The 24,132-nt window shown below is 37.6% G+C and overlaps 78 non-coding genes across 78 annotated transcripts; all 78 read left to right on the top strand.

Moving 5' to 3' along the window:
* The first annotated feature begins 807 nt into the window (after positions 1 to 807).
* On the top strand, positions 808 to 881 carry Trnat-ugu (transfer RNA threonine (anticodon UGU)). Its single transcript has one exon. It is a non-coding gene; the product is annotated as a tRNA-Thr (tRNA).
* Positions 882 to 1,815: 934 nt separating this feature from the next.
* Positions 1,816 to 1,889, top strand: Trnat-ugu (transfer RNA threonine (anticodon UGU)). Its single transcript has one exon. It is a non-coding gene; the product is annotated as a tRNA-Thr (tRNA).
* A 69-nt stretch (positions 1,890 to 1,958) lies between these two features.
* Trnat-ugu (transfer RNA threonine (anticodon UGU)) lies at positions 1,959 to 2,032 on the top strand. The gene has a single exon. It is a non-coding gene; the product is annotated as a tRNA-Thr (tRNA).
* A 358-nt stretch (positions 2,033 to 2,390) lies between these two features.
* Positions 2,391 to 2,464, top strand: Trnat-ugu (transfer RNA threonine (anticodon UGU)). The gene has a single exon. It is a non-coding gene; the product is annotated as a tRNA-Thr (tRNA).
* A 358-nt stretch (positions 2,465 to 2,822) lies between these two features.
* Trnat-ugu (transfer RNA threonine (anticodon UGU)) lies at positions 2,823 to 2,896 on the top strand. Its single transcript has one exon. It is a non-coding gene; the product is annotated as a tRNA-Thr (tRNA).
* A 501-nt stretch (positions 2,897 to 3,397) lies between these two features.
* On the top strand, positions 3,398 to 3,471 carry Trnat-ugu (transfer RNA threonine (anticodon UGU)). Its single transcript has one exon. It is a non-coding gene; the product is annotated as a tRNA-Thr (tRNA).
* A 70-nt stretch (positions 3,472 to 3,541) lies between these two features.
* On the top strand, positions 3,542 to 3,615 carry Trnat-agu (transfer RNA threonine (anticodon AGU)). Its single transcript has one exon. It is a non-coding gene; the product is annotated as a tRNA-Thr (tRNA).
* Positions 3,616 to 3,973: 358 nt separating this feature from the next.
* On the top strand, positions 3,974 to 4,047 carry Trnat-ugu (transfer RNA threonine (anticodon UGU)). The gene has a single exon. It is a non-coding gene; the product is annotated as a tRNA-Thr (tRNA).
* A 70-nt stretch (positions 4,048 to 4,117) lies between these two features.
* On the top strand, positions 4,118 to 4,191 carry Trnat-ugu (transfer RNA threonine (anticodon UGU)). The gene has a single exon. It is a non-coding gene; the product is annotated as a tRNA-Thr (tRNA).
* Positions 4,192 to 4,261: 70 nt separating this feature from the next.
* Trnat-ugu (transfer RNA threonine (anticodon UGU)) lies at positions 4,262 to 4,335 on the top strand. The gene has a single exon. It is a non-coding gene; the product is annotated as a tRNA-Thr (tRNA).
* A 502-nt stretch (positions 4,336 to 4,837) lies between these two features.
* On the top strand, positions 4,838 to 4,911 carry Trnat-ugu (transfer RNA threonine (anticodon UGU)). The gene has a single exon. It is a non-coding gene; the product is annotated as a tRNA-Thr (tRNA).
* A 646-nt stretch (positions 4,912 to 5,557) lies between these two features.
* On the top strand, positions 5,558 to 5,631 carry Trnat-ugu (transfer RNA threonine (anticodon UGU)). Its single transcript has one exon. It is a non-coding gene; the product is annotated as a tRNA-Thr (tRNA).
* Positions 5,632 to 5,701: 70 nt separating this feature from the next.
* On the top strand, positions 5,702 to 5,775 carry Trnak-uuu (transfer RNA lysine (anticodon UUU)). Its single transcript has one exon. It is a non-coding gene; the product is annotated as a tRNA-Lys (tRNA).
* Positions 5,776 to 5,845: 70 nt separating this feature from the next.
* On the top strand, positions 5,846 to 5,919 carry Trnat-agu (transfer RNA threonine (anticodon AGU)). Its single transcript has one exon. It is a non-coding gene; the product is annotated as a tRNA-Thr (tRNA).
* Positions 5,920 to 5,989: 70 nt separating this feature from the next.
* On the top strand, positions 5,990 to 6,063 carry Trnak-uuu (transfer RNA lysine (anticodon UUU)). Its single transcript has one exon. It is a non-coding gene; the product is annotated as a tRNA-Lys (tRNA).
* Positions 6,064 to 6,853: 790 nt separating this feature from the next.
* Positions 6,854 to 6,927, top strand: Trnat-ugu (transfer RNA threonine (anticodon UGU)). The gene has a single exon. It is a non-coding gene; the product is annotated as a tRNA-Thr (tRNA).
* Positions 6,928 to 6,997: 70 nt separating this feature from the next.
* On the top strand, positions 6,998 to 7,071 carry Trnak-uuu (transfer RNA lysine (anticodon UUU)). The gene has a single exon. It is a non-coding gene; the product is annotated as a tRNA-Lys (tRNA).
* Positions 7,072 to 7,141: 70 nt separating this feature from the next.
* Trnat-agu (transfer RNA threonine (anticodon AGU)) lies at positions 7,142 to 7,215 on the top strand. Its single transcript has one exon. It is a non-coding gene; the product is annotated as a tRNA-Thr (tRNA).
* Positions 7,216 to 7,429: 214 nt separating this feature from the next.
* Positions 7,430 to 7,503, top strand: Trnat-ugu (transfer RNA threonine (anticodon UGU)). The gene has a single exon. It is a non-coding gene; the product is annotated as a tRNA-Thr (tRNA).
* A 70-nt stretch (positions 7,504 to 7,573) lies between these two features.
* On the top strand, positions 7,574 to 7,647 carry Trnat-ugu (transfer RNA threonine (anticodon UGU)). The gene has a single exon. It is a non-coding gene; the product is annotated as a tRNA-Thr (tRNA).
* Positions 7,648 to 8,005: 358 nt separating this feature from the next.
* Trnat-ugu (transfer RNA threonine (anticodon UGU)) lies at positions 8,006 to 8,079 on the top strand. The gene has a single exon. It is a non-coding gene; the product is annotated as a tRNA-Thr (tRNA).
* A 504-nt stretch (positions 8,080 to 8,583) lies between these two features.
* Trnat-ugu (transfer RNA threonine (anticodon UGU)) lies at positions 8,584 to 8,657 on the top strand. Its single transcript has one exon. It is a non-coding gene; the product is annotated as a tRNA-Thr (tRNA).
* A 70-nt stretch (positions 8,658 to 8,727) lies between these two features.
* Positions 8,728 to 8,801, top strand: Trnat-ugu (transfer RNA threonine (anticodon UGU)). The gene has a single exon. It is a non-coding gene; the product is annotated as a tRNA-Thr (tRNA).
* Positions 8,802 to 9,303: 502 nt separating this feature from the next.
* On the top strand, positions 9,304 to 9,377 carry Trnat-ugu (transfer RNA threonine (anticodon UGU)). Its single transcript has one exon. It is a non-coding gene; the product is annotated as a tRNA-Thr (tRNA).
* A 358-nt stretch (positions 9,378 to 9,735) lies between these two features.
* On the top strand, positions 9,736 to 9,809 carry Trnat-ugu (transfer RNA threonine (anticodon UGU)). The gene has a single exon. It is a non-coding gene; the product is annotated as a tRNA-Thr (tRNA).
* A 70-nt stretch (positions 9,810 to 9,879) lies between these two features.
* Positions 9,880 to 9,953, top strand: Trnat-ugu (transfer RNA threonine (anticodon UGU)). Its single transcript has one exon. It is a non-coding gene; the product is annotated as a tRNA-Thr (tRNA).
* Positions 9,954 to 10,599: 646 nt separating this feature from the next.
* Positions 10,600 to 10,673, top strand: Trnat-ugu (transfer RNA threonine (anticodon UGU)). The gene has a single exon. It is a non-coding gene; the product is annotated as a tRNA-Thr (tRNA).
* Positions 10,674 to 10,743: 70 nt separating this feature from the next.
* Trnat-ugu (transfer RNA threonine (anticodon UGU)) lies at positions 10,744 to 10,817 on the top strand. Its single transcript has one exon. It is a non-coding gene; the product is annotated as a tRNA-Thr (tRNA).
* A 70-nt stretch (positions 10,818 to 10,887) lies between these two features.
* On the top strand, positions 10,888 to 10,961 carry Trnat-ugu (transfer RNA threonine (anticodon UGU)). Its single transcript has one exon. It is a non-coding gene; the product is annotated as a tRNA-Thr (tRNA).
* A 70-nt stretch (positions 10,962 to 11,031) lies between these two features.
* Trnat-ugu (transfer RNA threonine (anticodon UGU)) lies at positions 11,032 to 11,105 on the top strand. Its single transcript has one exon. It is a non-coding gene; the product is annotated as a tRNA-Thr (tRNA).
* Positions 11,106 to 12,461: 1,356 nt separating this feature from the next.
* On the top strand, positions 12,462 to 12,535 carry Trnak-uuu (transfer RNA lysine (anticodon UUU)). Its single transcript has one exon. It is a non-coding gene; the product is annotated as a tRNA-Lys (tRNA).
* A 360-nt stretch (positions 12,536 to 12,895) lies between these two features.
* Positions 12,896 to 12,969, top strand: Trnak-uuu (transfer RNA lysine (anticodon UUU)). Its single transcript has one exon. It is a non-coding gene; the product is annotated as a tRNA-Lys (tRNA).
* Positions 12,970 to 13,183: 214 nt separating this feature from the next.
* Positions 13,184 to 13,257, top strand: Trnak-uuu (transfer RNA lysine (anticodon UUU)). Its single transcript has one exon. It is a non-coding gene; the product is annotated as a tRNA-Lys (tRNA).
* A 214-nt stretch (positions 13,258 to 13,471) lies between these two features.
* Trnak-uuu (transfer RNA lysine (anticodon UUU)) lies at positions 13,472 to 13,545 on the top strand. Its single transcript has one exon. It is a non-coding gene; the product is annotated as a tRNA-Lys (tRNA).
* Positions 13,546 to 13,615: 70 nt separating this feature from the next.
* Trnak-uuu (transfer RNA lysine (anticodon UUU)) lies at positions 13,616 to 13,689 on the top strand. The gene has a single exon. It is a non-coding gene; the product is annotated as a tRNA-Lys (tRNA).
* Positions 13,690 to 14,047: 358 nt separating this feature from the next.
* Positions 14,048 to 14,121, top strand: Trnat-ugu (transfer RNA threonine (anticodon UGU)). The gene has a single exon. It is a non-coding gene; the product is annotated as a tRNA-Thr (tRNA).
* A 70-nt stretch (positions 14,122 to 14,191) lies between these two features.
* Trnat-ugu (transfer RNA threonine (anticodon UGU)) lies at positions 14,192 to 14,265 on the top strand. The gene has a single exon. It is a non-coding gene; the product is annotated as a tRNA-Thr (tRNA).
* A 70-nt stretch (positions 14,266 to 14,335) lies between these two features.
* On the top strand, positions 14,336 to 14,409 carry Trnat-ugu (transfer RNA threonine (anticodon UGU)). The gene has a single exon. It is a non-coding gene; the product is annotated as a tRNA-Thr (tRNA).
* Positions 14,410 to 14,622: 213 nt separating this feature from the next.
* Positions 14,623 to 14,696, top strand: Trnat-ugu (transfer RNA threonine (anticodon UGU)). Its single transcript has one exon. It is a non-coding gene; the product is annotated as a tRNA-Thr (tRNA).
* Positions 14,697 to 14,755: 59 nt separating this feature from the next.
* Positions 14,756 to 14,829, top strand: Trnat-ugu (transfer RNA threonine (anticodon UGU)). The gene has a single exon. It is a non-coding gene; the product is annotated as a tRNA-Thr (tRNA).
* Positions 14,830 to 14,899: 70 nt separating this feature from the next.
* Trnat-ugu (transfer RNA threonine (anticodon UGU)) lies at positions 14,900 to 14,973 on the top strand. The gene has a single exon. It is a non-coding gene; the product is annotated as a tRNA-Thr (tRNA).
* Positions 14,974 to 15,187: 214 nt separating this feature from the next.
* On the top strand, positions 15,188 to 15,261 carry Trnat-ugu (transfer RNA threonine (anticodon UGU)). Its single transcript has one exon. It is a non-coding gene; the product is annotated as a tRNA-Thr (tRNA).
* Positions 15,262 to 15,331: 70 nt separating this feature from the next.
* Positions 15,332 to 15,405, top strand: Trnat-ugu (transfer RNA threonine (anticodon UGU)). The gene has a single exon. It is a non-coding gene; the product is annotated as a tRNA-Thr (tRNA).
* A 214-nt stretch (positions 15,406 to 15,619) lies between these two features.
* Positions 15,620 to 15,693, top strand: Trnat-ugu (transfer RNA threonine (anticodon UGU)). Its single transcript has one exon. It is a non-coding gene; the product is annotated as a tRNA-Thr (tRNA).
* A 214-nt stretch (positions 15,694 to 15,907) lies between these two features.
* On the top strand, positions 15,908 to 15,981 carry Trnat-ugu (transfer RNA threonine (anticodon UGU)). Its single transcript has one exon. It is a non-coding gene; the product is annotated as a tRNA-Thr (tRNA).
* A 70-nt stretch (positions 15,982 to 16,051) lies between these two features.
* On the top strand, positions 16,052 to 16,125 carry Trnat-ugu (transfer RNA threonine (anticodon UGU)). Its single transcript has one exon. It is a non-coding gene; the product is annotated as a tRNA-Thr (tRNA).
* Positions 16,126 to 16,195: 70 nt separating this feature from the next.
* Trnat-ugu (transfer RNA threonine (anticodon UGU)) lies at positions 16,196 to 16,269 on the top strand. The gene has a single exon. It is a non-coding gene; the product is annotated as a tRNA-Thr (tRNA).
* Positions 16,270 to 16,339: 70 nt separating this feature from the next.
* Trnat-ugu (transfer RNA threonine (anticodon UGU)) lies at positions 16,340 to 16,413 on the top strand. Its single transcript has one exon. It is a non-coding gene; the product is annotated as a tRNA-Thr (tRNA).
* A 70-nt stretch (positions 16,414 to 16,483) lies between these two features.
* Trnat-ugu (transfer RNA threonine (anticodon UGU)) lies at positions 16,484 to 16,557 on the top strand. The gene has a single exon. It is a non-coding gene; the product is annotated as a tRNA-Thr (tRNA).
* A 215-nt stretch (positions 16,558 to 16,772) lies between these two features.
* Trnat-ugu (transfer RNA threonine (anticodon UGU)) lies at positions 16,773 to 16,846 on the top strand. The gene has a single exon. It is a non-coding gene; the product is annotated as a tRNA-Thr (tRNA).
* A 70-nt stretch (positions 16,847 to 16,916) lies between these two features.
* On the top strand, positions 16,917 to 16,990 carry Trnat-ugu (transfer RNA threonine (anticodon UGU)). The gene has a single exon. It is a non-coding gene; the product is annotated as a tRNA-Thr (tRNA).
* A 70-nt stretch (positions 16,991 to 17,060) lies between these two features.
* Trnat-ugu (transfer RNA threonine (anticodon UGU)) lies at positions 17,061 to 17,134 on the top strand. Its single transcript has one exon. It is a non-coding gene; the product is annotated as a tRNA-Thr (tRNA).
* Positions 17,135 to 17,492: 358 nt separating this feature from the next.
* On the top strand, positions 17,493 to 17,566 carry Trnat-ugu (transfer RNA threonine (anticodon UGU)). The gene has a single exon. It is a non-coding gene; the product is annotated as a tRNA-Thr (tRNA).
* A 358-nt stretch (positions 17,567 to 17,924) lies between these two features.
* On the top strand, positions 17,925 to 17,998 carry Trnat-ugu (transfer RNA threonine (anticodon UGU)). The gene has a single exon. It is a non-coding gene; the product is annotated as a tRNA-Thr (tRNA).
* A 358-nt stretch (positions 17,999 to 18,356) lies between these two features.
* Positions 18,357 to 18,430, top strand: Trnat-ugu (transfer RNA threonine (anticodon UGU)). The gene has a single exon. It is a non-coding gene; the product is annotated as a tRNA-Thr (tRNA).
* Positions 18,431 to 18,500: 70 nt separating this feature from the next.
* Positions 18,501 to 18,574, top strand: Trnat-ugu (transfer RNA threonine (anticodon UGU)). Its single transcript has one exon. It is a non-coding gene; the product is annotated as a tRNA-Thr (tRNA).
* A 214-nt stretch (positions 18,575 to 18,788) lies between these two features.
* Trnat-ugu (transfer RNA threonine (anticodon UGU)) lies at positions 18,789 to 18,862 on the top strand. Its single transcript has one exon. It is a non-coding gene; the product is annotated as a tRNA-Thr (tRNA).
* A 70-nt stretch (positions 18,863 to 18,932) lies between these two features.
* On the top strand, positions 18,933 to 19,006 carry Trnat-ugu (transfer RNA threonine (anticodon UGU)). Its single transcript has one exon. It is a non-coding gene; the product is annotated as a tRNA-Thr (tRNA).
* Positions 19,007 to 19,364: 358 nt separating this feature from the next.
* Positions 19,365 to 19,438, top strand: Trnat-agu (transfer RNA threonine (anticodon AGU)). The gene has a single exon. It is a non-coding gene; the product is annotated as a tRNA-Thr (tRNA).
* Positions 19,439 to 19,508: 70 nt separating this feature from the next.
* On the top strand, positions 19,509 to 19,582 carry Trnat-agu (transfer RNA threonine (anticodon AGU)). The gene has a single exon. It is a non-coding gene; the product is annotated as a tRNA-Thr (tRNA).
* A 70-nt stretch (positions 19,583 to 19,652) lies between these two features.
* Positions 19,653 to 19,726, top strand: Trnat-agu (transfer RNA threonine (anticodon AGU)). The gene has a single exon. It is a non-coding gene; the product is annotated as a tRNA-Thr (tRNA).
* Positions 19,727 to 19,940: 214 nt separating this feature from the next.
* On the top strand, positions 19,941 to 20,014 carry Trnat-agu (transfer RNA threonine (anticodon AGU)). The gene has a single exon. It is a non-coding gene; the product is annotated as a tRNA-Thr (tRNA).
* Positions 20,015 to 20,084: 70 nt separating this feature from the next.
* Positions 20,085 to 20,158, top strand: Trnat-agu (transfer RNA threonine (anticodon AGU)). The gene has a single exon. It is a non-coding gene; the product is annotated as a tRNA-Thr (tRNA).
* Positions 20,159 to 20,372: 214 nt separating this feature from the next.
* Positions 20,373 to 20,446, top strand: Trnat-ugu (transfer RNA threonine (anticodon UGU)). Its single transcript has one exon. It is a non-coding gene; the product is annotated as a tRNA-Thr (tRNA).
* Positions 20,447 to 20,660: 214 nt separating this feature from the next.
* On the top strand, positions 20,661 to 20,734 carry Trnat-ugu (transfer RNA threonine (anticodon UGU)). Its single transcript has one exon. It is a non-coding gene; the product is annotated as a tRNA-Thr (tRNA).
* A 70-nt stretch (positions 20,735 to 20,804) lies between these two features.
* Trnat-ugu (transfer RNA threonine (anticodon UGU)) lies at positions 20,805 to 20,878 on the top strand. The gene has a single exon. It is a non-coding gene; the product is annotated as a tRNA-Thr (tRNA).
* A 70-nt stretch (positions 20,879 to 20,948) lies between these two features.
* Trnat-ugu (transfer RNA threonine (anticodon UGU)) lies at positions 20,949 to 21,022 on the top strand. The gene has a single exon. It is a non-coding gene; the product is annotated as a tRNA-Thr (tRNA).
* A 70-nt stretch (positions 21,023 to 21,092) lies between these two features.
* Trnat-ugu (transfer RNA threonine (anticodon UGU)) lies at positions 21,093 to 21,166 on the top strand. Its single transcript has one exon. It is a non-coding gene; the product is annotated as a tRNA-Thr (tRNA).
* A 70-nt stretch (positions 21,167 to 21,236) lies between these two features.
* Positions 21,237 to 21,310, top strand: Trnat-ugu (transfer RNA threonine (anticodon UGU)). Its single transcript has one exon. It is a non-coding gene; the product is annotated as a tRNA-Thr (tRNA).
* A 70-nt stretch (positions 21,311 to 21,380) lies between these two features.
* Positions 21,381 to 21,454, top strand: Trnas-uga (transfer RNA serine (anticodon UGA)). Its single transcript has one exon. It is a non-coding gene; the product is annotated as a tRNA-Ser (tRNA).
* Positions 21,455 to 21,524: 70 nt separating this feature from the next.
* Positions 21,525 to 21,598, top strand: Trnat-ugu (transfer RNA threonine (anticodon UGU)). The gene has a single exon. It is a non-coding gene; the product is annotated as a tRNA-Thr (tRNA).
* A 214-nt stretch (positions 21,599 to 21,812) lies between these two features.
* On the top strand, positions 21,813 to 21,886 carry Trnat-ugu (transfer RNA threonine (anticodon UGU)). Its single transcript has one exon. It is a non-coding gene; the product is annotated as a tRNA-Thr (tRNA).
* A 358-nt stretch (positions 21,887 to 22,244) lies between these two features.
* On the top strand, positions 22,245 to 22,318 carry Trnat-ugu (transfer RNA threonine (anticodon UGU)). Its single transcript has one exon. It is a non-coding gene; the product is annotated as a tRNA-Thr (tRNA).
* Positions 22,319 to 22,676: 358 nt separating this feature from the next.
* On the top strand, positions 22,677 to 22,750 carry Trnat-ugu (transfer RNA threonine (anticodon UGU)). The gene has a single exon. It is a non-coding gene; the product is annotated as a tRNA-Thr (tRNA).
* A 214-nt stretch (positions 22,751 to 22,964) lies between these two features.
* Positions 22,965 to 23,038, top strand: Trnat-ugu (transfer RNA threonine (anticodon UGU)). Its single transcript has one exon. It is a non-coding gene; the product is annotated as a tRNA-Thr (tRNA).
* A 358-nt stretch (positions 23,039 to 23,396) lies between these two features.
* Positions 23,397 to 23,470, top strand: Trnat-ugu (transfer RNA threonine (anticodon UGU)). Its single transcript has one exon. It is a non-coding gene; the product is annotated as a tRNA-Thr (tRNA).
* Positions 23,471 to 23,676: 206 nt separating this feature from the next.
* On the top strand, positions 23,677 to 23,750 carry Trnat-ugu (transfer RNA threonine (anticodon UGU)). Its single transcript has one exon. It is a non-coding gene; the product is annotated as a tRNA-Thr (tRNA).
* A 214-nt stretch (positions 23,751 to 23,964) lies between these two features.
* Trnat-ugu (transfer RNA threonine (anticodon UGU)) lies at positions 23,965 to 24,038 on the top strand. Its single transcript has one exon. It is a non-coding gene; the product is annotated as a tRNA-Thr (tRNA).
* Positions 24,039 to 24,132: the final 94 nt, after the last annotated feature.

Below are 24,132 nucleotides of genomic sequence, written 5' to 3'. Positions count from 1 at the left end.
CCGAATCCCTCTGGAGCCCTTATTCTCGTTTAACACTTATTTTATCATTAATGATACATAATCATATTTATTATTTCATGAATATATCGGCTCCATAGCTCAGTTGGTAAGAGCGCCAGTCTTGTAAACTGGAGGTCGAGGGTCCGAATACCTCTGGAGCCTTTTATTCTCGTTTAACACTTATTTTATCATTAATGATACATAATCATATTTATTATTTCATAAATATATCGGCTCAATTGCTCAGTTGGTTAGAGCGCCAGTCTTGTAAACTGGAGGTCTAGGGTCCGAATCCTTCGGGAGCCTTTTATTCTCGTTTAACACTTATTTTATCATTAATGATACATAATCATATTTATTATTTCATAAATATATCGGCTCCATAGCTCAGTTGGTTAGAGCGCCAGTCTTGTAAACTGGAGGTGAAGGGTCCGAATCCCTCTGGAGCCTTTTATTCTCGTTTAACACTTATTTTATCATTAATGATACATAATCATATTTATTATTTCATAAATATATCGGCTCCATAGCTCAGTTGGTTAGAGCGCCAGTCTAGTATACTGGAGGTCGAGTGTCCGAATCCCTCGGGAGCCTTTTATTCTCGTTTAACACTGGGTTTATCGTTAATGATACATAATCATATTTATTATTTAATAAATATGTCGGCTCCATTGCTCAGTTGGTTAGAGCGCAGTCTAGTAAACTGTAGGTCGAGGGTCCGAATCCCTCTGGAGCCTTTTATTCTCGCTTAACACTGGTTTTATCATTAATGATACATTATCATATTTATTATTTCATAAATATATCGGCTCCATAGCTCAGTTGGTTAGAGCGCCAGTCTTGTAAACTGGAGGTCGAGGGTCCGAATCCCTCTGGAGCCTTTTATTCTCGTTTAACACTTATTTTATCATTAATGATACATAATCATATTTATTATTTCATAAATATATCGGCTCCATAGCTCAGTTGGTTAGAGCGCCAGTCTTGTAAACTGGAGGTCCAGGGTCCGAATCCCTCTGAAGCCTTTTATTCTCGTTTAACACTTGTTTTATCGTTAATGATACATAATCATATTTATTATTTCATAAATATATCGGCTCCATAGCTCAGTTGGTAAGAGCACCAGTCTTGTAAACTGGAGGTCGAGGGTCCGAATCCCTCTGGAGGCCTTTTTTCTCGTTTAACACTTATTTTATCATTAATGATAGATAATCATATTTATTAGTTCATAAATATATCGACTCCATAGCTCAGTTGGTTAGAGCGCCAGTCTTGTAAACTGGAGGTCGAGGGTCCGAATCCCTCTGGAGCCTTTTATTCTCGTTTAACACTTATTTTATCGTTAATGATACATAATCATATTTATTAGTTCATAAATATATCAGCTCCATAGCTCAGTTGGTTAGAGCGCCAGTCTTGTAAACTGGAGGTCGAGGGTCCGAATCCTTCTGGAGCCTTTTATTCTCGTTTAACACTTATTTTATCATTAATGATACATAATCATATTTATTAGTTCATAAATATATCGGCTCCATAGCTCAGTTGGTTAGAGCGCCAGTCTTGTAAACTGAAGGTCCATGGTCCGAATCCCTCTAGAGCCTTTTATTCTCGTTTAACACTTGTTTTATCATTAATGATACATAATCATATTTATTATTTCATAAATATATCGGCTCCATAGCTCAGTTGGTTAGAGCGCCAGTCTTGTAAACTGGAGGTCCATGGTCCGAATCCCTCTGGAGCCTTTTATTCTCGTTTAACACTTATTTTATCATTAATGATACATAATCATATTTATTATTTGATAAATATATCGGCTCCATAGCTCAGTTGGTAAGAGCGCCAGTCTTGTAAACTGGAGGTCGAGGGTCCGAATCCCTCTGGAGCTTTTATTCTCGTTTAACACTTATTTTATCATTAATGGTACATAATCATATTTATTATTTGATAAATGTATCGGCTCCATAGCTCAGTTGGTAAGAGCGCCAGTCTTGTAAACTGGAGGTCGAGGGTCCGAATCCCTCTGGAGCCTTTTATTCTCGTTAAACACTTATTTTATCATTAATGGTACATAATCATATTTATTATTTCATAAATATATCGGCTCCATAGCTCAGTTGGGTAGAGCGCCAGTCTTGTAAGCTGGAGGTCCAGGGTCCGAATCCCTCTGGAGCCTTTTATTCTCGTTTAACACTTATTTTATCATTAATGATACATAATCATATTTATTAGTTCATAAATATATCGGCTCCATAGCTCAGTTGGTTAGAGCGCCAGTCTAGTAAACTGGAGGTCGAGGGTACAAATCCCTCTGGAGCCTTTTATTCTCGTTTAACACTTGTTTTATCGTTAATGATACATAATCATATTTATTATTTCATAAATATATCGGCTCCATAGCTCAGTTGGTTAGAGCGCCAGTCTTGTAAACTGGAGGTCCAGGGTCCGAATCCCTCTGGAGCCCTTTATTCTCGCTTAACACTTATTTTATCATTAATGATAAATAATCATATTTATTAGTTCATAAATATATCGGCTCCATAGCTCAGTTTGTTAGAGCGCCAGTCTTGTAAACTGGAGGTCGAGGGTCCGAATACCTCTGGAGCCTTTTATTCTCGTTTAACACTTATTTTATCATTAATGATACATAATCATATTTATTATTTCATAAATATATCGGCTCCATAGCTCAGTTGGTTAGAGCGCCAGTCTTGTAAACTGGAGGTCCAGGGTCCGAATCCTTCTGGAGCCTTTTATTCTCGTTTAACACTTATTTTATCATTAATGATACATAATCATATTTATTAGTTCATAAATATATCGGCTCCATAGCTCAGTTGGTTAGAGCGCCAGTCTTGTAAACTGGAGGTCGAGGGTCCGAATCCCTCTGGAGCCCTTATTCTCGTTTAACACTTATTTTATCATTAATGATACATAATCATATTTATTATTTCATAAATATATCGGCTCCATAGCTCAGTTGGTAAGAGCGCCAGTCTTGTAAACTGGAGGTCCAGGGTCCGAATCCCTCTGGAGGCTTTTTATTCTCGTTTAACACTTATTTTATCATTAATGATACATAATCATATTTATTATTTCATAAATATATCGGCTCCATAGCTCAGTTGGTTAGAGCGCCAGTCTAGTATACTGGAGGTCGAGTGTCCGAATCCCTCGGGAGCCTTTTATTCTCGTTTAACACTGGGTTTATCGTTAATGATACATAATCATATTTATTATTTAATAAATATGTCGGCTCCATTGCTCAGTTGGTTAGAGCGCAGTCTAGTAAACTGTAGGTCGAGGGTCCGAATCCCTCTGGAGCCTTTTATTCTCGCTTAACACTGGTTTTATCATTAATGATACATTATCATATTTATTATTTCATAAATATATCGGCTCCATAGCTCAGTTGGTTAGAGCGCCAGTCTTGTAAACTGGAGGTCGAGGGTCCGAATCCCTCTGGAGCCTTTTATTCTCGTTTAACACTTATTTTATCATTAATGATACATAATCATATTTATTAGTTCATAAACATATCGGCTCCATAGCTCAGTTGGTTAGAGCGCCAGTCTAGTAAACTGGAGGTCGAGGGTCCGAGTCCCTCTGGAGCCTTTTATTCTCGTGTAACACTTGTTTTATCGTTAATGATTCATTATCATATTTATTAGTTCATAAATATATCGACTCCATAGCTCAGTTGGTTAGAGCGCCAGTCTTGTAAACTGGAGGTCCAGGGTCCGAATCCCTCTGGAGCCTTTTATTCTCGTTTTACACTTGTTTTATCATTAATGATACATAATCATATTTATTAGTTCATAAATATATCGGTTCCATTGCTCATTTGGTTAGAGCGCCAGTCTAGTAAACTGGAGGTCGAGGGTCCGAATCCCTCTGGAGCCTTTTATTCTCGGTTAACACTTGTTTTATCGTTAATGATACATAATCATATTTATTATTTCATAAATATATCGGCTCCATAGCTCAGTTGGTTAGAGCGCCAGTCTTGTAAACTGGAGGTCCAGGGTCCGAATCCCTCTGGAGCCCTTTATTCTCGTTAAACACTTATTTTATCATTAATGATAGATAATCATATTTATTAGTTCATAAATATATCGGCTCCATGGCTCAGTTGGTTAGAGCGCCAGTCTTGTAAACTGGAGGTCCAGGGTCCGAATCCCTCTGGAGCCTTTTATTCTCGTTTAACACTTATTTTATCATTAATGATACATAATCATATTTATTATTTCATAAATGTATCGGCTCCATAGCTCAGTTGGTAAGAGCGCCAGTCTTGTAAACTGGAGGTCGAGGGTCCGAATCCCTCTGGAGCCTTTTATTCTCGTTTAACACTTATTTTATCATTAATGGTACATAATCATATTTATTAGTTCATAAATATATCGGCTGCATAGCTCAGTTGGTTAGAGCGCCAGTCTTGTAAACTGGAAGTCGAGGGCCCGAACCCCTCTGGAGCCTTTTATTCTCGTTTAACACTTGTTTTATCATTAACGATACATAATCATATTTATTATTTCATAAATATATCGGCTCCATAGCTCAGTTGGTTAGAGCGCCAGTCTTGTAAACTGGAGGTCCATGGTCCGAATTCCTCTGGAGCCTTTTATTCTCGTTTAACACTTATTTTATCATTAATGATACATAGTCATATTTATTATTTCATAAATGTATCGGCTCCATAGCTCAGTTGTTAAGAGCGCCAGTCTTGTAAACTGGGGGTCAAGGGTCCGAATCCCTCTGGAGCCTTTTATTCTCGTTTAACACTTATTTTATCATTAATGATACATAATCATATTTATTAGTTCATAAATATATCGGCTCCATAGCTCAGTTGGTTAGAGCGCCAGTCTTGTAAACTGGAGGTCGAGGGTCCGAATCCCTCTGGAGCCTTTTATTCTCGTTTAACACTTATTTTATCATAAATGATACATAATCATATTTATTATTTCATAAATATATCGGCTCCATAGCTCAGTTGGTTAGAGCGCCAGTCTTGTAAACTGGAGGTCCATGGTCCGAATCCCTCTGGAGCCTTTTATTCTCGTTTAACACTTATTTTATCATTAATGATACATAATCATATTTATTAGTTCATACATATATCCGCTCCATAGCTCACTTGGTTAGAGCGCCAGTCTAGTAAACTGGAGGTCGAAGGTCCGAATCCCTCTGGAGCCTTTTATTCTCGTTTAACACTTGTTTTATCGTTAATGATACATAATCATATTTATTATTACATAAATATATCGGCTCCATAGCTCAGTTGGGTAGAGCGCCAGTCTTGTAAACTGGAGGTCCAGGGTCCGAATCCCTCTGAAGCCCTTTATTCTCGGTTAACACTTGTTTTATCATTAATGATACATAATCATATTTATAAGTTCATAAATATATCGGCTCCATAGCTAATTTGGTTTGAGCGCCAGTCTAGTATACTGGGGGTCGAGGGTCCGAATCCCTCTGGAGCCTTTTATTCTCGTGTAACACTTGTTTTATCGTTAATGATACATTATCATATTTATTATTTCATAAATATATCGGCTCCATAGCTCAGTTGGTTAGAGCGCCAGTCTTGTAAACTGGAGGTCCAGGGTCCGAATCCCTCTGGAGCCTTTTATTCTCGTTTAACACTTATTTCATCATTAATGATACATAATCATATTTATTATTTCATAAATATATCGGCTCCATAGCTCAGTTGGTTCGAGCGCCAGTCTTTTAAACTGGAGGTCGATGGTCCGAATCCCTCTGGAGTCTTTTATTCTCGTTTAACACTTATTTTATCATTAATGATACATAATCATGTTTATTAGTTCATAAATATATCGGCTCCATAGCTCAGTTGGTTAGAGCGCCAGTCTAGTAAACTGGAGGTCGAGGGTCCGAATCCCTCTGGAGCCTTTTATTCTCGTTTAACACTTGTTTTATCGTTAATGATACATAATCATATTTATTATTTCATAAATATATCGGCTCCATAGCTCAGTTGGTTAGAGCGCCAGTCTTTTAAACTGGAGGTCGAGGGTCCGAATCCCTCTGGAGCCTTTTATTCTCGTTTAACACTTGTTTTATCATTAATGATACATAATCATATTTATTATTTCATAAATATATCGGCTCCATACCTCAGTTGGTTAGAGCGCCAGTCTTGTAAACTGGAGGTCGAGGGTCCGAATCCCTCTGGAGCCTTTTATTCTCGTTTAACACTTGTTTTATCATAAATGATACATAATCATATTTATTATTTCATAAATATATCGGCTCAATAGCTCAGTTGGTTAGAGAGCCAGTCTTGTAAACTGGAGGTCCATGGTCCGAATCCCTCTGGAGCCTTTTATTCTCGTTTAACACTTATTTTATCATTAATGATACATAATCATATTTATTAGTTCATACATATATCCGCTCCATAGCTCACTTGGTTAGAGCGCCAGTCTAGTAAACTGGAGGTCGAAGGTCCGAATCCCTCTGGAGCCTTTTATTCTCGTTTAACACTTGTTTTATCGTTAATGATACATAATCATATTTATTATTACATAAATATATCGGCTCCATAGCTCAGTTGGGTAGAGCGCCAGTCTTGTAAACTGGAGGTCCAGGGTCCGAATCCCTCTGAAGCCCTTTATTCTCGGTTAACACTTGTTTTATCATTAATGATACATAATCATATTTATAAGTTCATAAATATATCGGCTCCATAGCTAATTTGGTTTGAGCGCCAGTCTAGTATACTGGAGGTCGAGGGTCCGAATCCCTCTGGAGCCTTTTATTCTCGTGTAACACTTGTTTTATCGTTAATGATACATAATCATATTTATTATTTCATAAATATATCGGCTCCATAGCTCAGTTGGTTAGAGCGCCAGTCTTGTAAACTGGAGGTCCAGGGTCCGAATCCCTCTGGAGCCTTTTATTCTCGTTTAACACTTATTTCATCATTAATGATACATAATCATATTTATTATTTCATAAATATATCGGCTCCATAGCTCAGTTGGTTAGAGCGCCAGTCTTTTAAACTGGAGGTCGATGGTCCGAATCCCTCTGGAGTCTTTTATTCTCGTTTAACACTTATTTTATCATTAATGATACATAATCATGTTTATTAGTTCATAAATATATCGGCTCCATAGCTCAGTTGGTTAGAGCGCCAGTCTAGTAAACTGGAGGTCGAGGGTCCGAATCCCTCTGGAGCCTTTTATTCTCGTTTAACACTTGTTTTATCGTTAATGATACATAATCATATTTATTAGTTCATAAATATATCGGCTCCATAGCTCAGTTGGTTAGAGCGCCAGTCTTGTGAACTGGAGGTCCAGGGTCCGAATCCCTCTGGAGCCCTTTATTCTCGTTTAACACTTATTTTATCATATATGATACATAATAATATTTATTATTTCTTAAATATATCGGCTCCATAGCTTAGTTGGTTAGAGCGCCAGTCTTGTAAACTGGAGGTCGAGGGTCCGAATCCCTCTGGAGCCTTTTATTCTCGTTTAACACTTATTTTATCATTAATGATACATAATCATATTTATTAATTCATAAATATATCGGCTCCATAGCTCAGTTGGTTAGAGCTCCAGTCTTGTAAACTGGAGGTCGAGGGTCCGAATCCCTCTGGAGCCTTTTATTCTCGTTTAACACTTGTTTTATCAATAATGATACATAATCATATTTATTATTTCATAAATATATCGGCTCAATAGCTTAGTTGGTTAGAGCGCCAGTCTTGTAAACTGGTGGACAAGGGTCCGAATCCCTCTGGAGCCTTTTATTCTCGTTTAACACTTATTTTATCATTAATGATACATAATCATATTTATTAGTTCATACATATATCGGCTCCATAGTTCAGTTGGTTAGAGCGCCAGTCTTGTAAACTGGAGGTCGAGGGTCCGACTCCCTCTGAAGCCTTTTATTCTCGTTTAACACTTATTTTATCATTAATGATACATAATCATATTTATTAGTTCATAAATATATCGGCTCCATAGCTCAGTTGGTTAGAGCGCCAGTCTTGTAAACTGGAGGTCGAGGGTCCGAATCCCTCTGGAGCCTTTTATTCTCGTTTAACACTTGTTTTATCGTTAATGATACATAATCATATTTATTACTTCATAAATATATCGGCTCCATAGCTCAGTTGGTTTGAGCGCAACTATTGTAAACTGGAGGTCCAGGGTCCGAATCCCTCTGGAGCCTTTTATTCTCGTTTAACACTTATTTTATCATTAATGATACATAATCATATTTATTATTTCAACAATATATATTGGCTCCATAGCTCAGTTGGTTAGAGCGCCAGTCTTGTAAACTGGAGGTCCAGGGTCCGAATCCCTCTGGAACCTTTTATTCTCGTTTAACACTTATTTTTTCATTAATGATACATAATCATATTTTTTAGTTCATAAATATTTCGGCTCCATAGCTCAGTTGGTTTGAGCGCCAGTCTAGTAAACTGGAGGTCGAGGGTCCCAATCCCTCTGGAGCCTTTTATTTTCGTTTAACACTTGTTTTATCGTAAATGATACATAATCATATTTATTATGTCATAAATATATCGGCTCCATAGCTCAGTTGGTTAGAGCGCCAGTCTTGTAAACTGGAGGTCCAGGGTCCGAATCCCTCTGGAGCCCTTTATTCTCGTTTAACACTTATTTTATCATTAATGATACATAATCATATTTATTAGTTCATAAATATATCGGCTCCATAGCTCAGTAGGTTAGAGCGCCAGTCTTGTAAACTGGAGGTCGAGGGTCCGAATCCCTCTGGAGCCTTTTATTCTCGTTTAACACTTATTTTATCATTAATGATACATAATCATATTTATTAGTTCATAAATATATTGGCTCAATAGCTCAGTTTGTTAGAGCGCCAGTCTTGTAAAGTGGAGGTCGAGGGACCGAGTCCCTCTGGAGCCTTTTATTCTCGTTTAACACTTGTTTTATCATTAATGATACATAATCATATTTATTAGTTCATAAATATATCGGCTCCATAGCTCATTGTGTTAGAGCGCCAGTCTAGTATACTGGAGGTCGAGGGTCCGAATCCCTCTGGAGCCTTTTATTCTCGTTTAACACTTGTTTTATCGTTAATGATACATAATCATATTTATTATTTCATAAATATATCGGCTCCATAGAACAGTTGGTTAGAGAAGCAGTCTTGTAAACTGGAGGTCCAAGGTCCGAATCCCCCTGGAGCCTTTTATTCTCGTTTAACACTTGTTTTATCGTAAATGATACATAATCATATTTATTATGTCATAAATATATCGGCTCCATGGCTCAGTTGGTTAGAGCGCCAGTCTTGTAAACTGGAGGTCCAGGGTCCGAATCCCTCTGGAGCCCTTTATTCTCGTTTAACACTTATTTTATCATTAATGATACATAATCATATTTATTAGTTCATAAATATATCGGCTCCATAGCTCAGTAGGTTAGAGAACCAGTCTTGTAAACTGGAGGTCGAGGGTCCGAATCCCTCTGGAGCCTTTTATTCTCGTTTAACACTTATTTTATCATTAATGATACATAATCATATTTATTTGTTCATAAATATATTGGCTCAATAGCTCAGTTTGTTAGAGCGCCAGTCTTGTAAACTGGAGGTCGAGGGTCCGAATCCCTCTGGAGCCTTTTATTCTCGTTTAACACTTATTTTATCAATTATGATACATAATCATATTTATTAGTTAATAAATATATCGGCTCCATAGCTCGGTTGGTTAGAGCGCCAGTCTTGTAAACTGGAGGTCGAGGGTCCGAATCCCTCTGGAGCCTTTTATTCTCGTTTAACACTTATTTTATCATTAATGATACATAATCATATTTATTATTTCATAAATATATCGGCTCCATAGCTCAGTTGGTTAGAGCGCCAGTCTTGTAAACTGGAGGTCGAGGGTCCGAATCCCTCTGGAGCCTTTTATTCTCGTTTAACACTTGTTTTATCGTTAATGATACATAATCATATTTATTATTTCATATATATATCGGCTCAATAGCTCAGTTGGTTAGAGCGCCCGTCTTGTAAACTGGAGGTCGAGTGTCCGAATCCCTCTTGAGCCTTTTATTCTCGTTTAACACTTATTTTATCATTAATGATACATAATCATATTTATTAGTTCATAAATATATCGGCTCCATTGCTTAGTTGGTTAGAGCGCCAGTCTTGTAAACTGGAGGTCGTGGGTCCGAATCCTTCTGGAGCCTTTTATGCTCGTTTAACACTTATTTTATCATTAATGATACATAATCATATTTATTAGTTCATAAATATATCGGCTCCATAGCTCAGTTGGTTTGAGCGCCAGTCTAGTAAACTGGAGGTCGAGTGTCCGAATCCCTCTTGAGCCTTTTATTCTCGTTTAACACTTGTTTTATCGTTAATGATACATAATCATATTTACTATTTCATAAATATATCGGCTCCATAGCTCATTTGGTTAGAGCGCCAGTCTAGTACACTTGCGGTCGAGGGTCCCAATCCCTCTGGAGCCTTTTGTTCTCGTTTAACACTTGTTTTATCGTTAATGATACATAATCATATTTATTATGTCATAAATATATCGGCTCCATAGCTCAGTTGGTTAGAGCGCCAGTCTTGTAAACTGGAGGTCCAGGGTCCGAATCCCTCTGGAGCCCTTTATTCTCGTTTAACACTTATTTTATCATGAATGATACATAATCATATTTTTTAGTTAATAAATATATCGGCTCCATGGCTCAGTTGGTTAGAGCGCCAGTCTTGTAAACTGGAGGTCGAGGGTCCGAATCCCTCTGGAGCCTTTTATTCTCGTTTAACACTTGTTTTATCATTAATGATACATAATCATATTTATTATTGCATAAATATATCGGCTCCATAGCTCAGTTGGTTAGAGCGCTAGTCTTGTAAACTGGAGGTCGAGGGTCCGAATCCCTCTGGAGCCTTTTATTCTCGTTTAACACTTATTTTATCATTAATGATACATAATCATATTTATTATTTCATAAATGTATCGGCTCCATAGCTCAGTTGGTAAGAGCGCCAGTCTTGTAAACTGGAGGTCGAGGGTCCGAATCCCTCTGGAGCCTTTTATTCTCATTTAACACTTATTTTATCATTAATGATACATAATCATATTTATTATTTCATAATTATATCGGCTCCATTGCTTAGTTGGTTAGAGCGCCAGTCTTGTAAACTGGAGGTCGTGGGTCCGAATCCCTCTGGAGCCTTTTATTCTCGTTTAACACTTATTTTATCATTAATAATAAATAATCATATTTATTAGTTAATAAATATATCGGCTCTATAGCTCAGTTGGTTAGAGCGCCAGTCTAGTAAACTGGAAGTCGAGGGTCCCAATTCCTCTGGAGCCTTTTATTCTCGTTTAACACTTGTTTTATCGTTAATGATACATAATCATATTTATTATTTCATATATATATCGGCTCCATAGCTCAGTTGGTTAGAACGCCAGTCTTGTAAACTGGAGGTCCAGGGTCCGAATCCCTCTGGCGCCTTTTATTCTCGTTTAACACTTATTTTATCATTAATGATACATAATCATATTTATTATTTAATAAATATATCGGCTCCATAGCTCAGTTGGTTAGAGCGCCAGTCTTGTAAACTGGAGGTCCAGGGTCCGAATCCCTCTTCAGCCATTTATTCTCGTTTAACACTTATTTTATCATTAATGATACATAATCATATTTATTAGTTCATAAATATATCGGCTCCATTGCTTAGTTGGTTAGAGCGCCAGTCTTGTAAACTGGAGGTCGTGGGTCCGAATCCCTCTGGAGCCTTTTATTCTCGTTTAACACTTATTTTATCATTAATGATACATAATCATATTTATTAGTTCATAAATATATCGGCTCCATAGCTCAGCTGGTTAGAGCGCCAGTCTAGTATACTGGAGGTCTAGGGTCCGAATCCCTCTGGAGCCTTTTATTCTCGTTTAACACTTGTTTTATCATTAATGATACATAATCATATTTATTGTTTAATTAATACATCGGCTCCATAGCTCAGTTTGTTAGAGCGCCAGTCTTGTAAACTGGAGGTCGAGGGTCCGAATCCCTCTGGAGCCTTTTATACTTGTTTAATCTTTAATGATACATAATCATATGTATTGTTTCATTAATATATCGGCTCCATAGCTCAGTTGGTTAGAGCGCTAGTCTTGTAAACTGGAGGTCGAGGGTCCGAATCACTCTTGAGCCTTTCATTCTTGTTTAACACTTGTTTTATCATTAATGATACATAATAATATTTATTGTCTCATTAATATATCGGCTCCATAGCTCAGTTGGTTAGAGCGCCAGTCTTTTAAACTGGAGGTCGACGGTCAGACAATTCTGGAGTCTTTTATTCTTGTGTAACACTTTTTTTTAATCATTAATGATACATAATCATATTTATTGTTTCATCAATATATCGGCTCCATAGCTCAGTTGGTAAGAGCGCCAGTCTTTTAAACTGGAGGTCGAGGGTCCGAATCCCTCTGGAGCCTTTTAATCTTGTGTAACACTATTTTTTTATCATTAATGATACCAATAATATATATTGTTTCTTTATATATCGGCTCCATAGCTCAGTTGGTTTGAGGTCCAGTCTACTACACTGGAGGTTGAGGGTCCGAATCCCTCTTTGGCCTTTTATTCTTGTGTAACACTTTTTTTTAATCCTTAATGATACATAATCATATTCATTGTTTCAACAATATATCGGCTCCATAGCTCAGCTGGTGAGCGCGCCAGTCTTGTAAACTGGAGATCGAGTGTCCGAATCCGTCTGAAGCCTCTTATTCTTGTTTAAAACTTGTTTTATCTTTAATGATACATAATCATATTTATTGTTTCATTAATATATCGGCTCCATAGCTCAGTTGGTTAGAGCGCCAGTTTTTTAAACTGGACGTCGAGGGTCCGAATCCCTCTGGAGGTTTTAATTCTTGTTTAACACTTGTTTTATCATTAATGATACAAAATCATATTTATTGGTTCATTAATATATCGGCTCCATAGCTCAGTTGTTTAGAGCGCCAGTCTTGTAAACTGGTTGTGGAGAGTCCGAATCCCCCTGGAACCTTTTATTCTTGTTTAACACTTGTTTTATCATTAATGATACAAAATCATATTTATTGTTTCATTAATATATCGGCTCCATAGCTCAGTTGGTTAGAGCGCTAGTCTTTTAAACTGGAGGTCGAGGGTCCGAATCCCTCTGGAGGTTTTTATTCTTGTTTAACACTTGTTTTATCATTAATGATACAAAATCATATTTATTGTTTCATTAATATATCGGCTCTATAGCTCAGTTGGTTAGAGCGCTAGTCTTGTAAACTGGAGGTCGAGGGTCCGAATCCCCCTGGAGCCTTGTATTCTTGTTTAACACTTGTTTTATCATTAATGATACAAAATCATATTTATTGTTTCATTAATATATCGGCTCCATAGCTCAGTTGGTTAGAGCGCTAGTCTTTTAAACTGGAGGTCGAGGGTCCGAATCCCTCTGGAGGTTTTTATTCTTGTTTAACACTTGTTTTATCATTAATGATACAAAATCATATTTATTGTTTCATTAATATATCGGCTCCATAGCTCAGTTGGTTAGAGCGCTAGTCTTTTAAACTGGAGGTCGAGGGTCCGAATCCCTCTGGAGGTTTTTATTCTTGTTTAACACTTGTTTTATCATTAATGATACAAAATCATATTTGTTGTTTCATTAATATATCGGCTCTATAGCTCAGTTGGTTAGAGCGCCAGTCTTGTAAACTGGAGGTGGAGAGTCCGAATCCCCCTGGAGCCTTGTATTCTTGTTTAACACTTGTTTTATCATTAATGATACAAAATCATATTTATTGGTTCATTAATATATCGGCTGTATAGCTCAGTTGGTTAGAGCGCCAGTCTTGTAAACTGGAGGTCGAGGGTCCGAATCCCTCTGGAGCCTTTTATTCTTGTTTAACACTTGTTTTATCATTAATGATAAATAATAATATTTACTGTTTCATTAATATATCGGCTCTATAGCTCAGTTGGTTAGAGCGCCAGTCTTGTAAACTGGAGGTCGAGGGTCCGAATCCCTCTGGAGCCTTGTATTCTTGTTTAACACTTGTGTCATCATTAATGATATATAATCATATTTTTTGTTTCATTAATATATCGGCTCCATAGCTCAGTTGGTTAGAGCGCCAGTCTTGTAAACTGGAGGTCGAGGGTCCGAATCCCTCTGGAGCCTTTTATTCTTGTTTAACACTTGTTTTATCATTAATGATAAATAATAATATTTACTGTTTCATTAATATATCGGCTCTATAGCTCAGTTGGTTAGAGCGCCAGTCTTGTAAACTGGAGGTCGAGGGTCCGAATCCCTCTGGAGCCTTTTATTCTTGTTTAACACTTGTTTTATCATTAATGATAAATAATAATATTTACTGTTTCATTAAACTATTGGCTCCATAGCTCAGTTGGTTAGAGCGCCAGTCTTGTAAACTGGAGGTCGAGGGTCCGAATCCCTTTGGGCCTTTTATTCTTGTTTAACACTTGTTTTATCATTAATGATAAATAATAATATTTACTGTTTCATTAATATATCGGCTCCATAGCTCAGTTGGTTAGAGCGCCAGTCTTGTAAACTGGAGGTCGAGGGTCCGAATCCTTCTGGAGCCTTTTATTCTTGTTTTATCAGTAATGATAAATAATAATATTTACTGTTTCATTAATATATCGGCTCCATAGCTCAGTTGGTTAGAGCGCCAGTCTTGTAAACTGGAGGTCGAGGGTCCGAATCCCTCCGGAGCCTTTTATTCTTGTTTAACACTTGTTTTATCATTAATGATAAATAATAATCTTTACTGTTTTATTAATATATCGGCTCCATAGCTCAGTTGGTTAGAGCGCCAGTCCTGTAAACTGGAGGTCGAGGGTCCGAATCCCTCTGGAGCCTTTTATTCTTGTTTAACACTTGTTTTATCATTAATGATAAATAATAATATTTACTGTTTCATTAATATATCGGCTCCATAGCTCAGTTTGTTAGAGCGCCAGTCTTGTAAACTGGAGATCGAGGGTCCGAATCCCTCTGGAGCCTTTTATTCTTGTTTAACACTTGTTTTATCATTAATGATAAATAATCATATTTACTGTTTCATTAATATATCGGCTCCATAGCTCAGTTGGTTAGAGCGCCAGTCTTGTAAACTGGAGGTCGAGGGTCCGAATCCCTCTGGAGCCTTTCATTCTTGTTTAACACTTGTTTTATCATTAATGATAAATAATAATATTTACTGTTTCATTAATATATCGGCTCCATAGCTCAGTTGGTTAGAGCGCCAGTCTTGTAAACTGGAAGTCGAGGGTCCGAATCCCTCTGGAGCCTTTTATTCTTGTTTAACACTTGTTTTATCATTAATGATAAATAATAATATTTACTGTTTCATTAATATATCGGATCCATAGCTCAGTTGGTTAGAGCGCCAGTCTTGTAAACTGGAGGTCGAGGGTCCAAATCCCTCTGGAGCCTTTTATTCTTGTTTAACACTTGTTTTATCATTAATGATAAATAACAATATTTACTGTTTCATTAATATATCGGCTCCATAGCTCAGTTGGTTAGAGCGCCAGTCTTGTAAACTGGAGGTCGAGGGTCCGAATCCCTCTGGAGCCTTTTATTCTTGTTTAACACTTGTTTTATCATTAATGATAAATAATAATATTTACTGTTTAATTAATATATCTGCTCCATAGCTCAGTTGGTTAGAGCGCCAGTCTTGTAAACTGGAGGTCTAGGGTCCGAATCCCTCTGGAGCCTTTTATTCTTGTTTAACACTTGTTTTGTCATTAATGATAAATAATAATATTTACTGTTTCATTAATATATCGGCTCCATAGCTCAGTTGGTTAGAGCGCCAGTCTTGTAAACTGGAGGTCGAGGGTCCGAATCCCTCTGGAGCCTTTTATTCTTGTTTAACACTTGTTTTATCATTAATGATAAATAATAATATTTACTGTTTCATTAATATATCGGCTCCATAGCTCAGTTGGTTAGAGCGCCAGTCTTGTAAACTGGAGGTCGAGGGTCCGAATCCCTCTGGAGCCTTTTATTCTTGTTTAACACTTGTTTTATCATTAATGATAAAAAATAATATTTACTGTTTCATTAATATATCGGCTCTATAGCTCAGTTGGTTAGAGCGCCAGTCTTGTAAACTGGAGGTCGAGGGTCCGAATCCCTCTGGAGCCTTTTATTCTTGTTTAACACTTGTTTTATCATTAATGATAAACTATAATATTTACTGTTTCATTAATATATCGGCTCCATAGCTCAGTTGGTTAGAGCGCCAGTCTTGTAAACTGGAGGTCGAGGGTCCGAATCCCTCTGGAGCCTTTTATTCTTGTTTAACACTTGTTTTATCATTAATGATAAACAATAATATTTACTGTTTAATTAATATATCGGCTCTATAGCTCAGTTGGTTAGAGCGCCAGTCTTGTAAACTGGAGGTCGAGGGTCCGAATCCCTCTGGAGCCTTGTGTTCTTGTGTTAAACTTTTTTTTATCATTAATGATACAAAATTATATTTATTGTTTCATTAATATATCGGCTCCATAGCTAAGTTGGTTAGAGCGCCAGTCTTGTAAACTGGAGGTCGAGGGTCCGAATCCCTCTGGAGCCTTTTATTCTCGTGTAACACTTGTTTTATCATTAATGATACATAATCATATTTATTGTTTCATTAATATATCGGCTCCATAGCTCAGTTGGTTAGAGCGCCAGTCTTGTAAACTGGAGGTCGAGGGTCCGAATCCCTCTGAAGCCTTTTATTCTTGTTTAACACTTGTTTTATCATAAATGATACATTTTCATATTTATTGTTTCCTGAATATATAAGCTCCATAGCTCAGTTGGTTAGAGCGCCAGTCTTGTAAACTGGAGGTCGAGGGTCCGAATCCCTCTGGAGCCTTTTATTCTCGTTTAACACTTGTTTTATCATTAATGATACATAATCATATTTATTGTTTCATTAATATTTCGGCTCCATAGCTCAGTTGGTTAGAGCGCCAGTCTTGTAAACTGGAGGTCGAGGGTCCGAATCCCTCTGGAGCCTTGTATTCTTGTTTAACACTTGTTTTATCATTAATGATACATAATCATATTTATTGTTTCCTTAATATTTCGGCTCCATAGCTCAGTTTGTTAGAGCGCCAGTCTTGTAAACTGGAGGTCGAGGGTCCAACTCCCTCTGGAGCCGTTTATTCTTGTTTAACACTTGTTTTATCATTAATGATACATAATCATATTCATTGTTTCATTAATATTTGGGCTCCCTAGCTAAGTTGGTCAGAGCGCCAGTCTTGTAAACTGGAGGTCGAGGGTCCGAATCCCTCTGGAGCCTTCTATTCTTGTTTAACACTTGTTTTATCATTAATGATACATAATCATATTTATTGTTTCATTAATATTTCGGCTCCATAGCTCAGTTGGTTAGAGCGCCAGTCTTGTAAACTGGAGGTCGAGGGTCCGAATCCCTCTGGAGCCTTGTATTCTTGTGTAACACTTGTTTTATCATTAATGATACAAAATTACATTTTTTGTTTAATTAATATATCGGCTCCATAGCTCAGTTTGTTAGAGAACCAGTCTTGTAAACTGGAGGTCGAGGGTCCGAATCCCTCTGGAGCCTTTTATTCTTGTTTAACACTCGTTTTATTTTTAATGATACATAATCATATTTATTGTTTCCTTAATATATCGGCTCCATAGCTCAGTTGGTTAGAGAACCAGTCTTGTAAACTGGAGGTCGAGGGTCCGAATCTCTCTGGAGCCTTGTATTCTTGTTTAACACTTGTGTCATCATTAATGAAACATAATAATATTTATTGTTTCCTTATTATATCGGCTCCATAGCTCAGTTGGTTAGAGCGCCAGTCTTGTAAACTGGAGATCGAGGGTCCGAATCCCTCTGGAGCCTTGTATTCTTGTTTAATACTTGTGTCATTATTAATGATACATAATCATATTTATTGTTTCCTGTAGATAACGGCTCCATAGCTCAGTTGGTTAGAGTGCCAGTCTTGTAAACTGGAGGTCGATGGTCCGAATCCCTCTGGAGCCTTGTATTCTTGTTTAACACTTGTGTCATCATTAATGAAACATAATAATATTTATTGTCTCCTTAATATATCGGCTCCATAGCTCAGTTGCTTAGAGCGCCAGTCTTGTAAACTGGAGGTCGAGGGTCCGAATCCCTCTGGAGCCTTGTATTCTTGTTTAATACTTGTGTCATCATTAATGATACATAATCATATTTATTGTTTCCTTAAGATATCGGCTCCATAGCTCAGTTGGTTAGAGCGCCAGTCTTGTAAACTGGAGGTCGAGGGTCCGAATCCCTTTGGAGCCTTGTATTCTTGTTTAACACTTGTGTCATCATTAATGAAACATAATAATATTTATTGTTTCCTTAATATATCGGCTCCATAGCTCAGTTGGTTAGAGCGCCAGTCTTGTAAACTGGAGGTCGAGGGTCCGAATCCCTCTGGAGCCTTGTATTCTTGTTTAATACTTGTGTCATCATTAATGATACATAATCATATTTATTGTTTCCTTAATTTATGGGCTCTCTAGCTCAGTTGGTTAGAGACCCAGTCTTGTACACTGGAGGTCGAGGGTCCGAATCCCTCTGGAGCCTTGTATTCCTGTTTAACACTTGTGTCATCATTAATGATACATAATCATATTTATTGTTTCCTTAATATATCGGCTCCATAGCTCAGTTGGTTAGAGCGCCAGTCTTGTAAACTGGAGGTCGAGGGTCCGAATCCCTCTGGAGCCTTGTATTCTTGTTTAACACTTGTGTCATCATTAATGAAACATAATAATATTTATTGTTTCCTTAATATATCGGCTCCATAGCTCAGTTGGTTAGAGCGCCAGTCTTGTAAACTGGAGGTCGAGGGTCCGAATCCCTCTGGAGCCTTGTATTCTTGTTTAACACTTGTGTCATCATTAATGAAACATAATAATATTTATTGTTTCCTTAATATATCGGCTCCATAGCTCAGTTGGTTAGAGCGCCAGTCTTGTAAACTGGAGGTCGAGTGTCCGAATCCCTCTGGAGCCTTGTATTCTTGTTTAACACACGTTTTATTATTAATGATACATAATCATATTTATTGTTTCATTAATATATCGGCTCCATAGTTCAGTTGGTTAGAGCGCCAGTCTAGTAAACTGGAGGGCGAGGGTCCGAATCCCTCTGGAGCCTTGTATTCTTGTTTAACACTCGTTTTATTATTAATGATACATAATCATATTTATTGTTTCCTTAATATATCGGCTCCATAGCTCAGTTGGTTAGAGCGCCAGTCTAGTAAACTGGAGGTCGAGGGTCCGAACCCCTCTGGAGCCTTGTATTCTTGTTTAACACTCGTTTTATTATTAATGATACATAATCATATTTATTGTTTCCTTATTATATCGGCTCCATAGCTCAGTTGGTTAGAGCGCCAGTCTAGTAAACTGGAGGGCGAGGGTCCGAATCCCTCTGGAGCCTTGTATTCTTGTTTAACACTCGTTTTATTATTAATGATACATAATCATATTTATTGTTTCCTTATTATATCGGCTCCATAGCTCAGTTGGTTAGAGCGCCAGTCTAGTAAACTGGAGGGCGAGGGTCCGAATCCCTCTGGAGCCTTGTATTCTTGTTTAACACTCGTTTTATTATTAATGATACATAATCATATTTATTGTTTCCTTAATATATCGGCTCCATAGTTCAGTTGGTTAGAGCGCCAGTCTAGTAAACTGGAGGTCGAGGGTCCGAACCCCTCTGGAGCCTTGTATTCTTGTTTAACACTCGTTTTATTATTAATGATACATAATCATATTTATTGTTTCCTTATTATATCGGCTCCATAGCTCAGTTGGTTAGAGCGCCAGTCTAGTAAACTGGAGGGCGAGGGTCCGAATCCCTCTGGAGCCTTGTATTCTTGTTTAACACTCGTTTTATTATTAATGATACATAATCATATTTATTGTTTCATTAATATATCGGCTCCATAGCTCAGTTGGTTAGAGCGCCAGTCTAGTAAACTGGAGGTCGAGGGTCCGAATCCCTCTGGAGCCTTGTATTCTTGTTCAATACTTGTGTCATCATTAATGATACATAATCATATTTAGTGTTTCCTTAATATATCTGCTCCATAGCTCAGTTGGTTAGAGCGCCAGTCTTGTAAACTGGAGGTCGAGGGCCCGAATCCCTCTGGAGCCTTGTATTCTTGTTTTACACTTGTGTCATCATTAATGATATATAATCATATTTATTGTTTCATTAATATATCGGCTCCATAGCTCAGCTGGTTAGAGCGCCAGTCTTGTAAACTGGTGGTCGAGGGTCCGAATCCCTCTGGAGCCTTGTATTCTTGTTTAACACTTGTGTCATCATTAATGAAACATAATAATATTTATTGTTTCCTTATTATATCGGCTCCATAGCTCAGTTGGTTAGAGCGCCAGTCTTGTAAACTGGAGGTCGAGGGTCACAATCCCTCTGGAGCCTTGTATTCTTGTTTAATACTTGTGTCATCATTAATGATACATAATCATATTTATTGTTTCCTTAATATATCGGCTCCATAGCTCAGTTGGTTAGAGCGCCAGTCTTGTAAACTGGAGGTCGAGGGTCCGAATCCCTCTGGAGCCTTGTAATCTTGTTTAACACTTGTGTCATCATTAATGAAACATAATAATATTTATTATTTCCTTAATATATCGGCTCCATAGCTCAGTTGGTTAGAGCGCCAGTCTTGTAAACTGGAGGTCGAGGGTCCGAATCCCTCTGGAGCCTTGTATTCTTGTTTAACACTTGTGTCATCATTAATGAAACATAATAATATTTATTGTTTCCTTAATATATCGGCTCCATAGCTCAGTTGGTTAGAGCGCCAGTCTTGTAAACTGGAGGTCGAGGGTCCGAATCCCTCTGGAGCCTTGTATTCTTGTTTAACACTTGTGTCATCATTAATGATACATAATCATATTTATTGTTTCCTTAATATATCGGCTCCATAGCTCAGTTGGTTAGAGCGCCAGTCTTGTAAACTGGAGGTCGAGGGTCCGAATCCCTCTGGAGCCTTGTATTCTTGTTTAACACTTGTGTCATCATTAATGATACATAATCATATTTATTGTTGCCTTAATATATCGGCTCCATAGCTCAGTTGGTTAGAGCGCCAGTCTTGTAAACTGGAGGTCGAGGGTCCGAATCCCTCTGGAGCCTTGTATTATTGTGTAACACTTGTTTTATCGTTAATGATACAAAATCATATTTTTTGTTTAATTAATATATCGGCTCCATAGCTCAGTTTGTTAGAGCGCCAGTCTTGAAAACTGGAGGTCGAGGGTCCGAATCCCTCTGGAGCCTTTTATTCTTGTTACACACTTGTTTGATCAATTATGATACATAATCATATTTATTGTTTCATTAATATATCGGCTCCATAGCTCAGTTGGTTAGAGCGCCAGTCTTGTGAACTGGAGGTCGAGGGTCCGAATCCCTCTGGAGCCTTTTATTCTTGTTTAACACTTGTTTTATCATTAATGATACATAATCATATTTGTTGTTTCCTTAATATATCGGCTCCATAGCTCAGTTTGTAAGAGCGCCAGTCTTGTAAACCGGAGTTCGAGGGTCCGAATCCCTCTGGAGCCTTTTATTCTTGTTTAACACTTGTTTCATCATTAATGATACATAATCATATTTATTGTTTAATTAATATATCGGCTCCATAGCTCAGTTGGTTAGAGCGCCAGTCTTGTAAACTGGAGGTCGAGGGTCCGAATCCCTCTGGAGCCTTGTATTCTTGTTTAACACTTGTTTTATCATTAATGATACATAATCATATTTATTGTTTCCTTAATATATCGGCTCCATAGCTCAGTTTGTTAGAGCGCCAGTCTTGTAAACTGGAGGTCGAGGGTCCGAATCCCTCTGGAGCCTTTTATTCTTGTTTAACACTTGTTTTATCATTAATGATACATAATCATATTTATTGTTTCCTTAATATATCGGCTCCATAGCTCAGTTGGTTAGAGCGCCAGTCGTGTAAACTGGAGGTCGAGGGTCCGAATCCCTCTGGAGCCTTTTATTCTTGTTTAACACTCGTTTTATTATTAATGATACATAATCATATTTATTGTTTCCTTAATATATCGGCTCCATAGCTCAGTTGGTTAGAGCGCCAGTCTTGTAAACTGGAGGTCGAGGGTCCGAATCCCTCTGGAGCCTTGTATTCTTGTTTAACACTCGTTTTATTATTAATGATAGATAATCATATTTATTGTTTCCTTAATATATCGGCTCCATAGCTCAGTTGGTTAGAGCGCCAGTCTTGTAAACTGGAGGTCGATGGTCCGAATCCCTCTGGAGCTATTTATTCTTGTTTAACACTCGTTTTATTATTAATGATAGATAATCATATTTGTTGTTTCCTTAATATATCGGCTCAATAGCTCAGTTGGTTAGAGCGTCAGTCTAGTAAACTGGAGGTCGAGGGTCCGAATCCCTCTGGAGCCTTTTATTCTTGTTTAACACTCGTTTTATTATTAATGATACATAATCATATTTATTGTTTCATTAATATATCGGCTCCATAGCTCAGTTGGTTAGAGCGCCAGTCTTGTAAACTGGAGGTCGAGGGTCCGAATCCCTCTGGAGCCTTTTATTCTTGTTTTACACTTGTTTTATCATTAATGATACATAATCATATTTATTGTTCGATCAATATTTCGGCTCCATAGCTCAGTTGGTTTGACCGCCAGTCTAGTAAACTGGAGGTCGAGGGTCCGAATCCCTCTGGAGCCGTTTATTCTTGTTTAATACTTGTTTTATCATTAATGATACATAATCATATTTATTGTTTAATTAATATATCGGCTCCATAGCTCAGTTGGTTAGAGCGCCAGTCTTGTAAACTGGAGGTCGAGGGTCCAAATCCCTCTGGAGCCGTTTATTCTTGTTAAACACTTGTTTTATCATTAATGATACATAATCATATTTATTGTTTCATTAATAGTTGGGCTCTATAGCTAAGTTGGTTAGAGCGCCAGTCTTGTAAACTGGAGGTCGAGGGTCCGAATCCCTCTGGAGCCTTGTATTCTTGTGTAACACTTGTTTTATCATTAATGATACAAAATTACATTTTTTGTTTAATTAATATATCGGCTCCATAGCTCAGTTTGTTAGAGCGCCAGTCTTGTAAACTGGAGGTCGAGGGTCCGAATCCCTCTGGAGCCTTTTATTCTTGTTTAACACTTGTTTTATCATTAATGATACATAATCATATTTATTGTTTCATTAATATATCGGCTCCATAGCTCAGTTGGTTAGAGCGCCAGTCTTGTAAACTGGAGGTCGAGGGTCCGAATCCCTCTGGAGCCATTTATTCTTGTTTAACACTCGTTTTATTTTTAATGATACATAATCATATTTATTGTTTCCTTAATATATCGGCTCCATAGCTTAGTTGGTTAGAGCGCCAGTCTTGTAAACTGGAGGTCGAGGGTCCGAATCCCTCTGGATTCTTGTTGAACACTCGTTTTATTGTTAATGATACATAATCATATTTATTGTTTCCTTAATATATCGGCTCCATAGCTTAGTTGGTTAGAGCGCCAGTCTTGTAAACTGGAGGTCGAGGGTCCGAATCACTCTGGAGCCATTTATTCTTGTTTAACACTCGTTTTATTTTTAATGATACATAATCATATTTATTGTTTCCTTAATATATCGATTCCATAGCTCAGTTGGTTAGAGCGCCAGTCTTGTAAACTGGAGGTCGAGGGTCCGAATCCCTCTGGAGCCTTGTATTCTTGTTTAACACTTGTGTCATCATTAATGAAACATAATAATATTTATTGTTTCCTTATTATATCGGCTCCATAGCTCAGTTGGTTAGAGCGCCAGTCTTGTAAACTGGAGGTCGAGGGTCCGAATCCCTCTGGAGCCTTGTATTCTTGTTTAATACTTGTGTCATCATTAATGATACATAATAATATTTATTGTTTCCTTAATATATTTGCTCCATAGCTCAGTTGGTTAGA

Source organism: Euprymna scolopes, chromosome 11 (assembly GCF_053919585.1).
Source record: "Euprymna scolopes isolate OS-2025 chromosome 11, ASM5391958v1, whole genome shotgun sequence".
Classification (NCBI taxonomy): domain Eukaryota; kingdom Metazoa; phylum Mollusca; class Cephalopoda; order Sepiida; family Sepiolidae; genus Euprymna; species Euprymna scolopes.
The sequence above is the reverse complement of the archived record's forward strand: the minus strand, read 5'-3'. Positions and strand labels throughout refer to the sequence as shown.